Consider the following 13471-nt stretch of genomic DNA (forward strand, 5'->3'; position numbering starts at 1 on the left):
AGGGTTTATGGTGTGTGTAATAACATTCAAGGATCGTTCAGTTGAGGGGAAGGTGTATGTAGCCAAGTCTGGCCCTGCAATTTTAGGATGGGGGCAACAGTATGACCTTGGCATAATAATAAATCCCAGAGCAGCACAACAAGTGATGGTGGTAGACAGCATAACCACCGATTCGATAGTGGAAGGGATGAATGGTTTGTTTGAGGAGCATATAGGAGAGTTAAGGGGCTATGTGCATAAGATTGTGTTGAGGGACGATGCCATACCCATGCAACACAAAGTCAGGAAGGTTCCATTCATCGCACGTGAGGAAGTGAGGAAGATGTTAGAGGAAATGCTAGATCAGGGTGTGATAGAGCAGATCGAAACATCACCTTGGATTTCCCCTGTAGTTATTACAACCAAATCCGATGGAAAATTTCGTTTTTGTGTGGACCTTCGCACCCTGAACCAAAACATTGTGGTGGACAACTTTCCCTTACCGAACATCAATGAGTTGGTTCTATCACTGAAAGGGGGGAAGTATTTTTCAAAGTTAGACCTTCGCAGCGCCTATCATCAAATAAAACTACACCAAGACTCTAAAGCACTTACGGCGTTCATAACAACCGAAGGTATATACCAATTCACACGAATGCCTTTTGGACTCGCCTCTGCAGCTGGAGTATTCCAAAGGATGATGGGTGTTGTACTAAAAGGTGTACAAAATGTTGTGTATTTTCAGGACGATGTCCTGATATTTGGTGCGACTGTTGAAGAGCACAATGTAATCTTGAAAACTGTTTTAGAAAGGATGGAACAGGCAGGTTTGACTCTTAAGAAAGAGAAATGTAAATTTGCAGTGGAGGAGGTTGAATATCTTGGGTATACATTGTCTGTGGATGGAGTAAAACCTAAAAGAGACTTACTAGACTCCATTAGAAATGCACCATCCCCGTGTGATAAGGATCAGTTGAGGTCCTTCCTCGGCCTCATTGAGTACTACGCTAAGTTTGTTAGGGATTTTGCAGAGAAAACCGAAAAGATCAGGGTGCTGTTGAGGAGTGGATGTAAGTTTGTGTGGGGTGTGGAACAAGATGAGTGCTTCAAAAGAATCAAGGTGGAAATTTGCGAGGCGGGCATTTTAACACCGTTTGACACCAACCGTAAGTCAGTTCTGACAGTGGATGCTAGTGCTGTAGGTGTTGGTGCGGTCCTTGCTCAAGTACATGATTCTGGTCTCAAAACTGTAGCGTTTGCCTCAAGGACACTCACTACAGCTGAGAGAAATTACTCTATAATCGAGCGGGAGGCCTTGGCCGCGGCATGGGGTTGCGAGTATTATAGAATGTACCTGTGGGGGTTCAAATTCACATTATTGACAGATCACAAACCCCTGGTTAAAATACTTTCGCCTGGCGGCGCTGGCAAAGGCTCTGCCAGGTTAGCTAGACTCGCTGCCAGGATCCAGGAGTACTTGTACACTGTAGAATACATTCCCGGTTGGAAGAATTGCCAAGCGGATGGACTCTCTAGACTTCCACTACCTTGGGAGAGTGTAGACAAGTTAGGGGTTGAATCTCTCAACTCAGAGGGTTCCGTTGCCGCCGTAGATGAAGTGGTAGATATGTGTGCCGGGGCAATTAGTAGAAGTTTGTGGAATACTTCAATGACTAAAGATGTTGTGTTGTGTGAAGTCAAAGATTTGATAGCGAAGGGCCCTAGGAGAGAGAGTTGCCTATCTCCCGCACTTCGTCCTTATTTGAAGGTTCTGGATCAATTGTCTATCTTGGACAATGAGGGATTCATGATTCTGATGGATGATAAATTCATTCCTCCACAAGATGTGCGATTTACCTTGTTTAAGCTGGGTCATGAGGGTCATTTAGGGCAGTCCCTTACTAAGAGGAGAATTAGAGAAAATTTTTGGTGGCCCGGAATGGACTCTGAAATCTCGCAGTGGGTGGAGAGATGCACTGATTGCTTGGAAAGTGAAAAGAGACTTAAGGTGGGTAGCCATACTGGTTGTGGCTCAATAGATGATCCTAAGTGCCCTTGGCACACCATATGCCTCGACTTCATTGGTCCATTTCACCAGTTGAACCAGGATATGAGGTTTGGGTTGGTGGTAGTCGATGTCTCTTCCAAGTGGTTAGTAGTCAAATTCATGAGGGAGATCACTACGAGTAACACTATTGCTGTGCTGAGTGAGATCTTTAGAGAGGAAGGTTTCCCCACAAAGATTATTACTGATAATGGGACGCAACTCACTTCCCTGGAGATGGCTAATTTCTTAGGAAGATGCGGTATTATCCACTCAAGAACCTCACTTTACAACCCCCAGGGAAATGGCATAGTGGAAAGGGCCAACCGAATGGTTAAAGGTGCCATTCAAATGGCGTTTTCTTCCCGAATGGATGTGAAGAGTCTGGTTAATGACCTAGTGTGGGCCTACAGGACTACTGAAAATGGTGTGACCGGTTTGGTCCCGTTTTCAGCCATGAGGGGACGTTCAGCAGGTACTAAACTTGTGGCTGCATGGATGAAAGAACTTCTGAACTCTGATCCTCCTCCTGGTCCTGGTGAACCCGACACCGTTTGTGAATCAGATGGCGCGTGTAAATTTGCTGTGAATGATTGGGTCAAAGTCAAACCTGGTCGGGTAGGTGTCGGACTGACAAAGTTCAGAGGTCCATTTAAGGTCAAGTCTGTACACAAAAGATTTGTCACTTTATTTAACGGTGAGAGTTGGAATTTGAGGCGTGTGGCACTGTATAAGAAAGCCGAGCGAGATCCGGTGACAACCAGTGAGTCCAGCGCCAGTGGCATCAATGACTTTTGTGCCAATAGAACTCAGAGAGTGAGAAGACCCCCAGGTCATTTACGTGACTTTGTTTGCAAGTGAGGTCTCTCTCTCTGTAACGAAGAGCATGGTCTTATCATGTTTTGTTTTTTCAACTTACTTTTGTTTTTATTTTCTTTCCATGTTTTTTTTTTTTTCATACGAAGGGAAGAGGATATGTTGTATTCTCTGCACTTGTGTTTCCATGTATCCCTTTAAGTCCTGCATTCCATTTTCCCTGATGTCATCCTCCCCTATGTTCTGTTCTGGCAGTTAGCTCCTGCTTTCTGATGGGAACACCAGCTTTTCTCTATGGTGCTTAATAAACAAGTGTTAAGCCTTGCATCTGCCTACTAACTTCATTTACAACATAATGCGTTGTTCAGGTGAGGCAAAAAGCAATCTATAATAAGAATAAATTGGAAGTTTAAATTAATAGCGTTAATGGGCTATGGGTCTGTTGTGAATTGGGCGCCGAGCTGGGCTTAGGTTTACCTTGAACGAGTTAGTTGGCGTCGTTCGTTAGGCACCTGGCGTTGCGGCTCCCACACAATGGGGAGAGCGTTCCTGAAAAAGAAAAGCCAAAAATATGCTGGCTCAGTTTCCAAGGTCGGGTGACAAGCGGGGTGAGGGGCGGGGGGTGGTAGTGTGCTAGGGTGCTTACCGTGATAGGAGCGCCGTCGGGCAGCAATTGGGTCCCGTCCGGTGTGCCGAGTGGCAAGTTTGTGCCGGCTTCAGGACTTGGTCTGTAAGTCGACCACACTCGGGTAGTAGAAAGTGTGGAAGGACTATCGGGTGAGCTGGGAGTGAGGAACGGCCGCCATTTTGGAGTGGTGAAGTTACGAGTGAAAAGTGAAGTGAACGGTTAGGTGCTCACTATTTCTGCATATTCATTAAACGAGACATTTAAGCAACGTACAATTTAGCTTAAAAATTTGACTTGTAAAGATGCACTTGGAAACAAATTTGCAGAATTGCATTAGGAGGTTGAACACAATTGCCAATAATGATTCATCAGTCCGGCGTTTTCAGAGCATAGGTGTTTGAAGTGAGTGATCGGGGTGTGCTTTCACAGTAATACGAACAAGTTCAAGAGTTATGAGGAAGTTAAAGTAGTCCAGTCCAATCCTCAGCTCTGTTTAGACCATCATGTATGGAATTGAATTGAATAATGGACTTCAGCTCCTCCTTGTTCAGGAGCTGGCAAATGTCACCTCCTCTTGGTGGGAGTTTCAGAACCTTTAGTACAGTCCACTTAATGTCATTTTCTGAATGTTTTGATGCTGCAAAGTGGTCTACCAAGGGTGCATTTGGGTTTCCACAGTGTATTCTGCTACGGTGCTGTCCGATGCGGATCTTCACTTTCTGGGTAGTTTGTCCTATGTAGACCTTTTGGCAGGGGCATAGAATCAGGTATACAACATTCGATGTATTACAGTTTGAGAAGGAATTGCTATGCATGGTAATGTTACTGAAAGTGAAACTTTTACATCGAATGTTGTATATACGCTGTGGAACCCCAAATGTGCTACGTGAAATTCTCGTAGTGCAAAGTGCACTTCGCGTAGCTTCACGTAGCGCTACTTCGCGAACTACGCCCACCCTTACTTCTGTGCCCGCCCTGGTCTAAACCCCAAGTGGGTCTCCTCGGGGAAGAGGGTCGCCTCCCAGTCATTTCAGACATTCATCTACAAATGTTTCCCCTGTTTCACAATCATGGGAGGGGGGTATGCACATCTCTGGTAACGCCCACAATAAAACATTTATATATCTTCGGGCACTACCACAAGCATGCCAGACCCGGCCTTCCTCCCAGCAGCCCCTGGGGCATCCTCGGGTGGGGTCTAGAGAGACCCTCCCTCGGCACTATCTGGAGGTCACAGGCCTTCACCTTCATATTGTGACATACAAACCTACAAATGCATCATCTGACACATGTATGCTGTGGGCATGTATGCTGCTATGACCTCCACCCGGATCCAGCAAGTTTGAGTGACCCTCGAAGACTGGGAGTGGATGAATTCAGAGCGCACGCGTCGAATTTTAACTATGGAGGGGTCTTCAGAAGGGGAACCAGGTGGTATTTTTTTGGGGGGGGGCAGGGGGGGGGTTCTCCTGGAGTCCACAACCCCACCCTGGCTCTTGATGCTAAAGTGTGTGACCTGTGACATGGGACAATGAGACAAGGGGGGCCTGAGAGGGGAGAGAGGCCTGCCTGCTGCGCGTGCGCCCGCTGTTTGGAGCTTAAAGGGGCGATCCGGAGAATGACGTCACAAGGCAGCTGAAACCAAGCTGACGTCATGAAACAAAGAGAGACAGCTGCTGCAACAGCTGTTGCTGTGTTTGTGAGGAGATGCAGAACTAGACAACGAGAGCTGCCTTCTCTTCACCGGAGCCCCTTCATGTTTTCACGAGACCCTCGCAGGTGGGGGCCAGCAGCCCCCTTGCACCAGGCCAGACACCGGCGTGGCGTGGGCGCTTTAAACTCACGTCTATGCATTCTCAGTTTTGGTGAATTTGATGTAGCCATGACCTTATGCATTTTAATATACCAGATGAACAGGAACCCTATGACGTAGGCCCCGATAACACAGTCAATTTTGTGTTGACCTTTTAAAAATAATCAATAATAATTTATTTTGCTTAAATTCATGTGAAAACCAACTTAAGTCAGATAACCCTTAATGTCACTTTCGTTTTTTTTTCTTCAGTGAACATGCGCTGCCACCGGGCATTAGAGAAATGTTTTAGATAGATAGATAGTTTCAAAACCAAACATCAAATTAGGGCCCCGGGGGCTCGTTTGGAGCCCGGCTGCTGGTGCCTGGAGCCCCCGCAGGGCAGGAGGCGCCTCAAGGCACTGATGCCTTTCTTTGATGCACCGCCTGTCACGTGATTTTGTTTTCACAAAACACAATACCAAAGGCCTTGACTTGCAGGCGTTTCCCTCCCTGAGCATGGTGGCTGTTGTGCAGTTTTCCTGCCCTGTTCTGCTGTGTAAAACCTGGAGCTCCTGGACAGGAGAAACGAGTGACAGCTGCCCACTGTAAAGTGTGCAGGGTGAGTGGCGCTGTGATCTGGTTAACTTATGCAGATGGAGCCAAGTGAAGGCTTTGCAGCTGTACATCCAGAGGCATATTTATGCTGGTTGGTTGGTTGGTTGATAGCTTTATTTCGATATGCAAATATCATAAAAGCATTACAAAGGAAATATATAAAACAGCACATCGTAAAGGACTGTACATTTAAGAACATGACAAATAAAACTTGCAATTTTATCAGGAATAAATTAGTTAAAAGTGGATTAAATTGATATAGACAGTCTTTTTAAGCGGATCAACCATGCCCATTTAAAAAATTTGGATACAGCACAAACTATGGGAGAGGATGTATCAGTTAATAAAATCCGTAAGGCCGCCATATACTGGTGAGTTCCCAGTTGTCTACAGAGAGGTTTGAGCCAGTGGGTTCTTGGGCGGATGTAATCAGGACATTCAAAAAAGAAATGAGCCACAGTTTCGGGCCTAGTTGTACATAGGGCGCAGTGGGGTGATGCCTGCACGGGCAAATTCCATCTTGAGAGGAGGTCTGCTAGTGGTAAAGTGCCTAGTCTGAGTTTAGTATAAAGTGCCCGGTCCGCCGAGATTGTGATTATGTCCAGGTAAGGCTCAAAAGCAACAATATCTTTTATTTTCAAGTAGGCTGCGGTGGAATTGCAGTGGCGCGGGTTGCTGATGAGCTGGGCAGAGACCCGTTCCCAGTATAGTTTTTTTAGGGTCGCCTTCGGCGGAGCAGAATGTGTGAACCAGCAAGACCCCAGACCTAGGTCTCCCAGGAGATTTTTGATGTCCCTGAGCCACTTAATCTTGTGCCAGCCACCCATACCCATCACCTCTGACAACCCGTCCGCATATGTTTTTAGTTCAGGGACCCTCCAGAGACGAGCCCAAAGGAGAAGAGGCCGGAGGCGAGCCTGGTCCTTGATTGATTTGCAACCCACGTCCAGAAGCACCGGAACTGTTGGAGTGCTCATCGAGATGGCCAAAAGGTCCTTCAGGAATTTGTTATCAGCCTTGGTCAAAACCTCCATGTTGCCAAGGCCCCATAGCTCAGCCCCATAGAGAGATGCCGTTACAGCTCTGGCTTTGTAGATGTCAATTACTGGAGCTACACATTGTTTAGATGAATTGTGGTACTCCTTCAACAAAGCTCCCCCCACCCTTTTATGGGTGATGGTCATTTTATTGATGTGGGGTGTCCAGCTCATGACATCGCTCATGCGAATCCCCAAATAGTCAAATTCTGAAACTCTCTCAAGGGGAACGGAATTCAGTATTGGAGGGCGGCCAAGCTTACGGGGGGTGCATAATTAGATATTTGGTTTTGTCCACATTGATGACAAGTCCTCTTTTTGTGCAGAAGTCCTGAAAGCGGTTCAGAAGCTTCTGGAGGCCCTGGGAAGTCTTGGAGTTAAGGAGGGTGTCATCGGCAAACAACAGGGTTGGAATCCTCACGCCCCCCCAATGAGGTAGTGTCTGCAGGTTCTTCAAGCAGGTGCTCTACCACACCATTCACGTACAGGGAAAATAGGGTGGGAGCTAATACACAACCCTGCCGGACGCCCCTGACAACCGGGATCCTATCGGTCTTTTCCCCGTTCTGTCCCCATCGCACCTGGGCATAGTTGGCATTGTGTAGCTTGATGAGGAGCATTAGGATGTAAGGGGGCATCCCGAGACCATACAAAGCCCTCCAGAGTTCCTCCCTAGGAACCAGGTCAAAGGCAATCTTCAGGTCTATAAAGGCCAGGTAAAGACTGTCTTTGCCCAGTTCCACCACCTTCCAGTGAAGTAGCAGGAGCCTAAAGACTTGCTCAATAGTTCCTGTACCGGAAAGAAAACCTGCTTGCAAGTCGGACAATATGTGATTTTCATCCACCCAATGGAGAATCCTCCCCAAAATTGCTTTTCCCGCCACCTTCTGGATTGAGTCAATGAGGCCTATTGGCCTATAATTCCCCGGTTGGTCCCGACAACCCTTTTTGAAAATTGGGACTACCTCTGCCCCTTTCCAAGACTCAGGGACAGGGCCTCCCTCTAAGATAGCATTCAGGAGGGCAGAGATCAACGAACCCCATTCGCCTGGATAGGCTCGAAGAAGATCGCCTGGCAACCCATCCGGGCCAGCTGCTTTTAGTGGTGTTAGAGATTTAATCAGATTCGTAACCTTCCGTGCAGTAAAGAGGTCAGTGACTCTATCCAGAGGAAATGGGGGGAGGGGGAATGGGTCGTTGAGTGTGCCTTCTACAGAGTATAGAGCCTTAAAATGGTTAAACCACGTCTGGGCCGTAATAGTGCAAGTCCTCAAGGTGTCATCTGGACGATTTCTACTGCTCACCAAGTCCCAAAAGCCTTTGGCATCTCTCCCTCGACTTGCGGCCAAGAGGTCCTGCCAAAAGTTATCCTCGCATTCCTTCTTGGCAGTTTTCAAGCAATGTGAGTATAACCTTCTGGCCTCCCTGGTCCTAATTTGGGATTTCGATTTTACTGCTTCAACGAGCAGTGACTTAGCTTCCCTGCACTTACGGTTATACCAGCCCCGTCTGTTCCGGGGACGTAATTTCTTCCCGTTGAGACTAGATGGAACAATAAATAGTTTACTTAATGCCTGGGTTAAATTACAAAACCTGTCGGACAGCTCCACCGGCCCACCCTCGGGAGAGTCAAGATTATCTAAGGCTATGGCTAAAAGCTGCGTTATGGTGGATATTTTCTCAACCGATAGCGTCAGCTTGTCCCACTTCAGCTGTCTACCACAGTTCGAGACAGCTGTCTGGTCCGGGATAGTGGCACGTGCGGGCGGGCCCCCTAAACCTTCTCGCCACCAGGGAGACAAGGCAAGAGAGAGCAGGTTGTGATCGCTCTCAACGGAAGGTATGATCTCCATGTCTTCCACCGAGCTCCATAGGTGGATGTCAAGCAGTATGTAGTCAATTCTTGACATATGGCTGGGCCTATTATATGTGTGAGCTCCCACTTTATCAGATCTGGTCCTACCATTTAGGGCCCTCAGATCAAACTCCATTGTGAGGGAATTAACCTGGAGTTTTAATTGGGCTAAGCTCTAGAGCCGGTATCCCCCTCCTACAGTCATCCTCCTCCTGGTCTTGGGTGACTTCTGAGCCAAGAGGCTCAACCGTGCAATTGAAGTCACCTGCCACCAGGGTACAAAACTTGTAGGGGGAAGATCGAAGCAAACCCTCAAGGAGAGCTATAGTGGAGGATTCTCTGCCACCCTTTGTACCCCGTGCATAAATATTAAAGATGTTGAGAATAACACGTCCCTTGGGGCTTTTTAAGGTGATATTAAGGAGATCCGGACAGTTTGTTTGAAGCTCCTCTACCCTGCAGTTAAGCGAGGAAGCTACTCAAACAAGGAGGCCACCCGAAGGACGTCCCCTGCCGGACTCTGGATAGACAGCAGGTATGTGGTGGGATGAGTACCCTACCTTGTGTGAGGGCTCCCTACTCCAGGTTTCCTGAAACACACATATGGAGTACTCCTCCACAAGTGCGTTCCAGTCGGGCAAGGCCAGCTTCCTGTCTAGACCAGCCATGTTCCAGCTGAGAACCCTAATAAGTGGGTCCATCACAGCTGCAATGCTACTGGACCCGACAGTACCGTCCAAATCTGCCTCTACCAAAGGGGGATGGGCAATTTCAGGTTCGTTTAAGTCCCTCCCCTCATCTGGTTCCCGTCTAACCACTAGGGTAACCTGCTTCCCTAATGGAGTCGGTGGGCCAATCCACTTTACAGATGGGTAGAATGGTTCTTCAGATATTTGGACCCCCCGAGCCTCCACAAGGGAGTCGACGAGTCAGAACCCCCTGGGACCCCAACTCGACCTCGGCCATACCACATGCGGCTGGAATAGAGTTGTTGCAGGATGCCATTGGCCACCGGCGCTGTTTTGGAAGGTAACCACGGGGGGTTGGCCAGAGCAATTCGTAACCGGCCGCGGGTAGAAGTATGTTAGGTCAACCGCGTCAACACCAGGACCAACCGTGACCTGCCCCGAATTGCATATTGAGTGGGCAGCTCTCATATCTTGAAAGTTGACCACCACACAGTCGCCCTCAAACAGTTTTTTCCCCTGTCCAATACATTCCACCCTGTGCACACCAAGAATCAAGCCATCCACACCCAAGGGAAGGGGTCTATTGGCTTTCAACCAGTGGATGACTTTATTCTTTAGTGCCTGATGGGTTTCCAGCTGAGCGTCCCTCAAGGCAGGAACCTTGATAAGGACAGCAACGTATGGTTGACACTCAGGGGGGAGATTAACTGGGGGACGTTTTCGAGCCACCTTCTGTGGTATAACCACAGGGCTAGGGGTTTCAGGTAGGCTCGTAACTGTTTTTGCCTTAGATACCGGGGCAACTCTCCTGGCATCAGTGGTTGGGAAGGCTGGTCGTTTTAACTTAGTGCAGGCCCCTCCCTAAAGCAGCTTCTTTTGGTCAGGTTTGGGCTTTGCATTCCTCACTACTGGGGGGGGTACTAGCATGAACCTGGGCAACATGGGTAGTAGATGCCTGTTTTACACTAGCAGGGGTCACAGATGTCGAAGCCTTCCCTGTAACTACTGCAGGAGCAGACCTTGGAGATGATATTGCCTGAATTAAGCCCCCTGGATCCCCTTTCCCGTCATTCCCACCCACAATGACCTGGTTTTAGATTGTATTTTGATGAGAGTTTTCAGGGAGAAGAAGTTGTCCCGGGTAGTCTGTTCGAATCTATCTAGCCTATCCCCCAGACTCTTGTACGCTGTTGGTGGTCCATTCCTCCCTGCTGGTGTTAGATCTGCCCAACAGCCTTCCTGCCTTGGCCCCTCGCTGCAGACCGCGAAGCGGCACCCGCAAAGTGGGTGCGGCGAGCAGAGGCGGTAGCAGCGGTATCCCGTGGGATAGAGAGGAGGCAGGGCAGTTCCTTCAGTCCGTGGCTCCTTCGTCTCTCCCAAAGTGGAAACAGCGTTTTGGTTGTCCCGCCGGCAAGTAGAGGCACACGCCTTAGTTATTGGACAGGCGGGGGCGTGTCTCACTGGGGGCGCGGCCGAGCACACCTGAGCGGCGCAGGGACTCTTAGTCTTCTGAGTCCCTGCTGCACACGCCCGCTGCTGGTGGTCCAATCCTCCCTGCTGGTGTTAGATCTGCCCAACAGCCTTCCTGCCTTGGCCCCTTGCTGCAGACCGCGAAGCGGCACCCGCGAAGCGGGTGCGTCGAGCAGAGGCGGTAGCAGCGATATCCCGAGGGATAGAGAGCAGGCATGACAGTTCCTTCAGTCCATGGCTCCTTTGTCTCTCCCAAAGTGGAAACAGCGGTATTTATGCAGGAGTTATGTCGCTTGTGTGCCACACAACGGGGTGCACGAGCAATGCATGTCCTAGGTTTGATTTCTGAAGCGCGCTAGGCCACCTTACATTGACCTGAGTAACGCTACCCAGCCCAAATAGCTGCACTGTTAGCCAGCCCCAGGGAGGCTTACCATGGGTGCTGCATAGGTGTTCCCACCCGCCCACCCATGGGTTTTGTGCGTCCCCAGATGTCCCATATGTGTTAAACCTGTGATTGCACCGAAATGCAATGCATTCTCAGAGAGGAAATAGGTTTATTTCTCATCCGTACTTCCTCTTTCTACGTGTGTTGCACCCATAAATAGATGATTATGGCCCGTGGGATTGTTTTGTGCCGTAAGGTGCGAGTTCCTGCACAAAAACAATCCCGTCTGCAACACATGCACCCCATGGTGCAAGGGTGCCTGTGCAGGCGCGAGGCAGCCAGTGCACAGGCACCCCATGGTGCAAGGGTGCCTGTGCAGGCGCGAGGCAGCCAGTGCACAGGCATCCCATGGTGCAAGGGTGCCTGTGCAGGCGCGAGGCAGCCAGTGCACAGGCACCCCATGGTGCAAGGGTGCCTGTGCAGGTGCTAGGCAGCCAGTGCACAGGCACCCCATGGTACAAGGGTGCCTGTGCAGGTGCTAGGCAGCCAGTGCACAGGCACCCCATGGTGCATGGGTGCCTGTGCGGGCGCGAGACAGCCAGTGCACAGGCACCCCATGGTGCAAGGGTGCCTGTGCGGGTGCTAGGCAGCCAGTGCACAGGCACCCCATGGTGCAAGGGTGCCTGTGCGGGTGCGAGGCAGCCAGTGCACAGGCACCCCATGGTGCAAGGGTGCCTGTGCGGGCGCGAGGCAGCCAGTGCACAGGCACCCCATGGTGCAAGGGTGCCTGTGCAGGTGCTAGTCAGCCAGTGCACAGGCACCCCATGGTGCATGGGTGCTTGTGCGGGCACGAGGCAGCCAGTGCACAGGCACCCCATGGTGCAAGGGTGCCTGTGGGGGCGTGAGGCAGCTGGCGGACGGAAAGGACAGGAATGGTCCTATTATGTTAAATGGGGTGCATCCCTGCCCTTTTCCTTTCACGCAGTGCAGCAAGCGGGCAGCGCTGAACTGCGTGAACGCTGCATAAATATCCCCCCGCCTTTCCGTCAATAAATAGAGCAGATGAACCGGAAGCCTGATGAGTGGAGACCGAGGCTTTCTAGCCGTGCTATCTCTCAGCCAAGCTCTAAAAGACCCCGGGAGTCTGTTCATGCAGCACCTCAGAGGCTGCCCTTAGGGCCAGAGGGTTCTTGCGTAGGTGCCGCACACGTAGGGGCAGATTTAAAATAACTTGTGCATACCTGTATATCAGCAGGGATGATGCGCCACTTATTGTGCGTCACGGCAGACACCTTTTGCGCCACCATGGATGCGCTGCATTGACAGTGCGGCGCACCATGGGGCAAGAATAGACAGATGCGTGACGCATCTGCTGCCGTAAAGGTGATGCGTTGCTGGAATTGCGTTGCAAGCTCAGCACAGCTCCAGCAAGGCTTGGGGTGCCCCTATCCCTAACATGCTGCGTCAATCCTTACGCCTGCTTCAAGCAGGCACTGGGTTTTGACGCAGCATGGCCATAAAATTGACTGAGTGAAATCTTGTAGCTTTCACTCAGCCATTTTAGGAGGCTTTCCTGTGCCGGAACGCCCCCCTGCGCCGGAACGCTTACATGTCACAGGGATTTACAACATGACGCATCTCCCTATATGCAGAGGCAGGAGGTGCCTGGAGTGGTGTAGAGGCAGGAGGCGCTTTAAGTCATGCAGAGGCTGGAGGCGCGACAATTCTGCGCCCAGCTGCACTCCCGCGCCTCCACCGCTGCCGGATCAGCTATGATGGATGCGGCGCACAATAGCTGTTTTCTGAAGGGCCTTATACATATTAATAGTATTGATAAAGCTGTTATAAATATGCCTCGTCACAGCGCTGCCATAGAAACCCTTTATATGCAATCTTCCCGCTCGCAGCTCGTGCCACCTTCTTTGCTCATATTACCTTTAAGGGCATTAATGTCGCTTTCTGCAGGAATCTGACATCAAAGGATGTTTTTCAATCCTGTGTCTCAGAATTAATTAGCAGAAAAGCTGTTTCGGCGCTTGCCTTGTGGTGACACTAGTTGCCTGACTCCCAGATTGCGTCCTGGATGAGGGTCCCTGCGGGGCGTCATGGGTCAGAGGTCAGGCCCCTCTCGAGCGAGAGACCATGTGTGATTGGC

This window comes from Lissotriton vulgaris, chromosome 11, assembly GCF_964263255.1.
Source record: "Lissotriton vulgaris chromosome 11, aLisVul1.2, whole genome shotgun sequence".
Lineage (NCBI taxonomy): Eukaryota > Metazoa > Chordata > Amphibia > Caudata > Salamandridae > Lissotriton > Lissotriton vulgaris.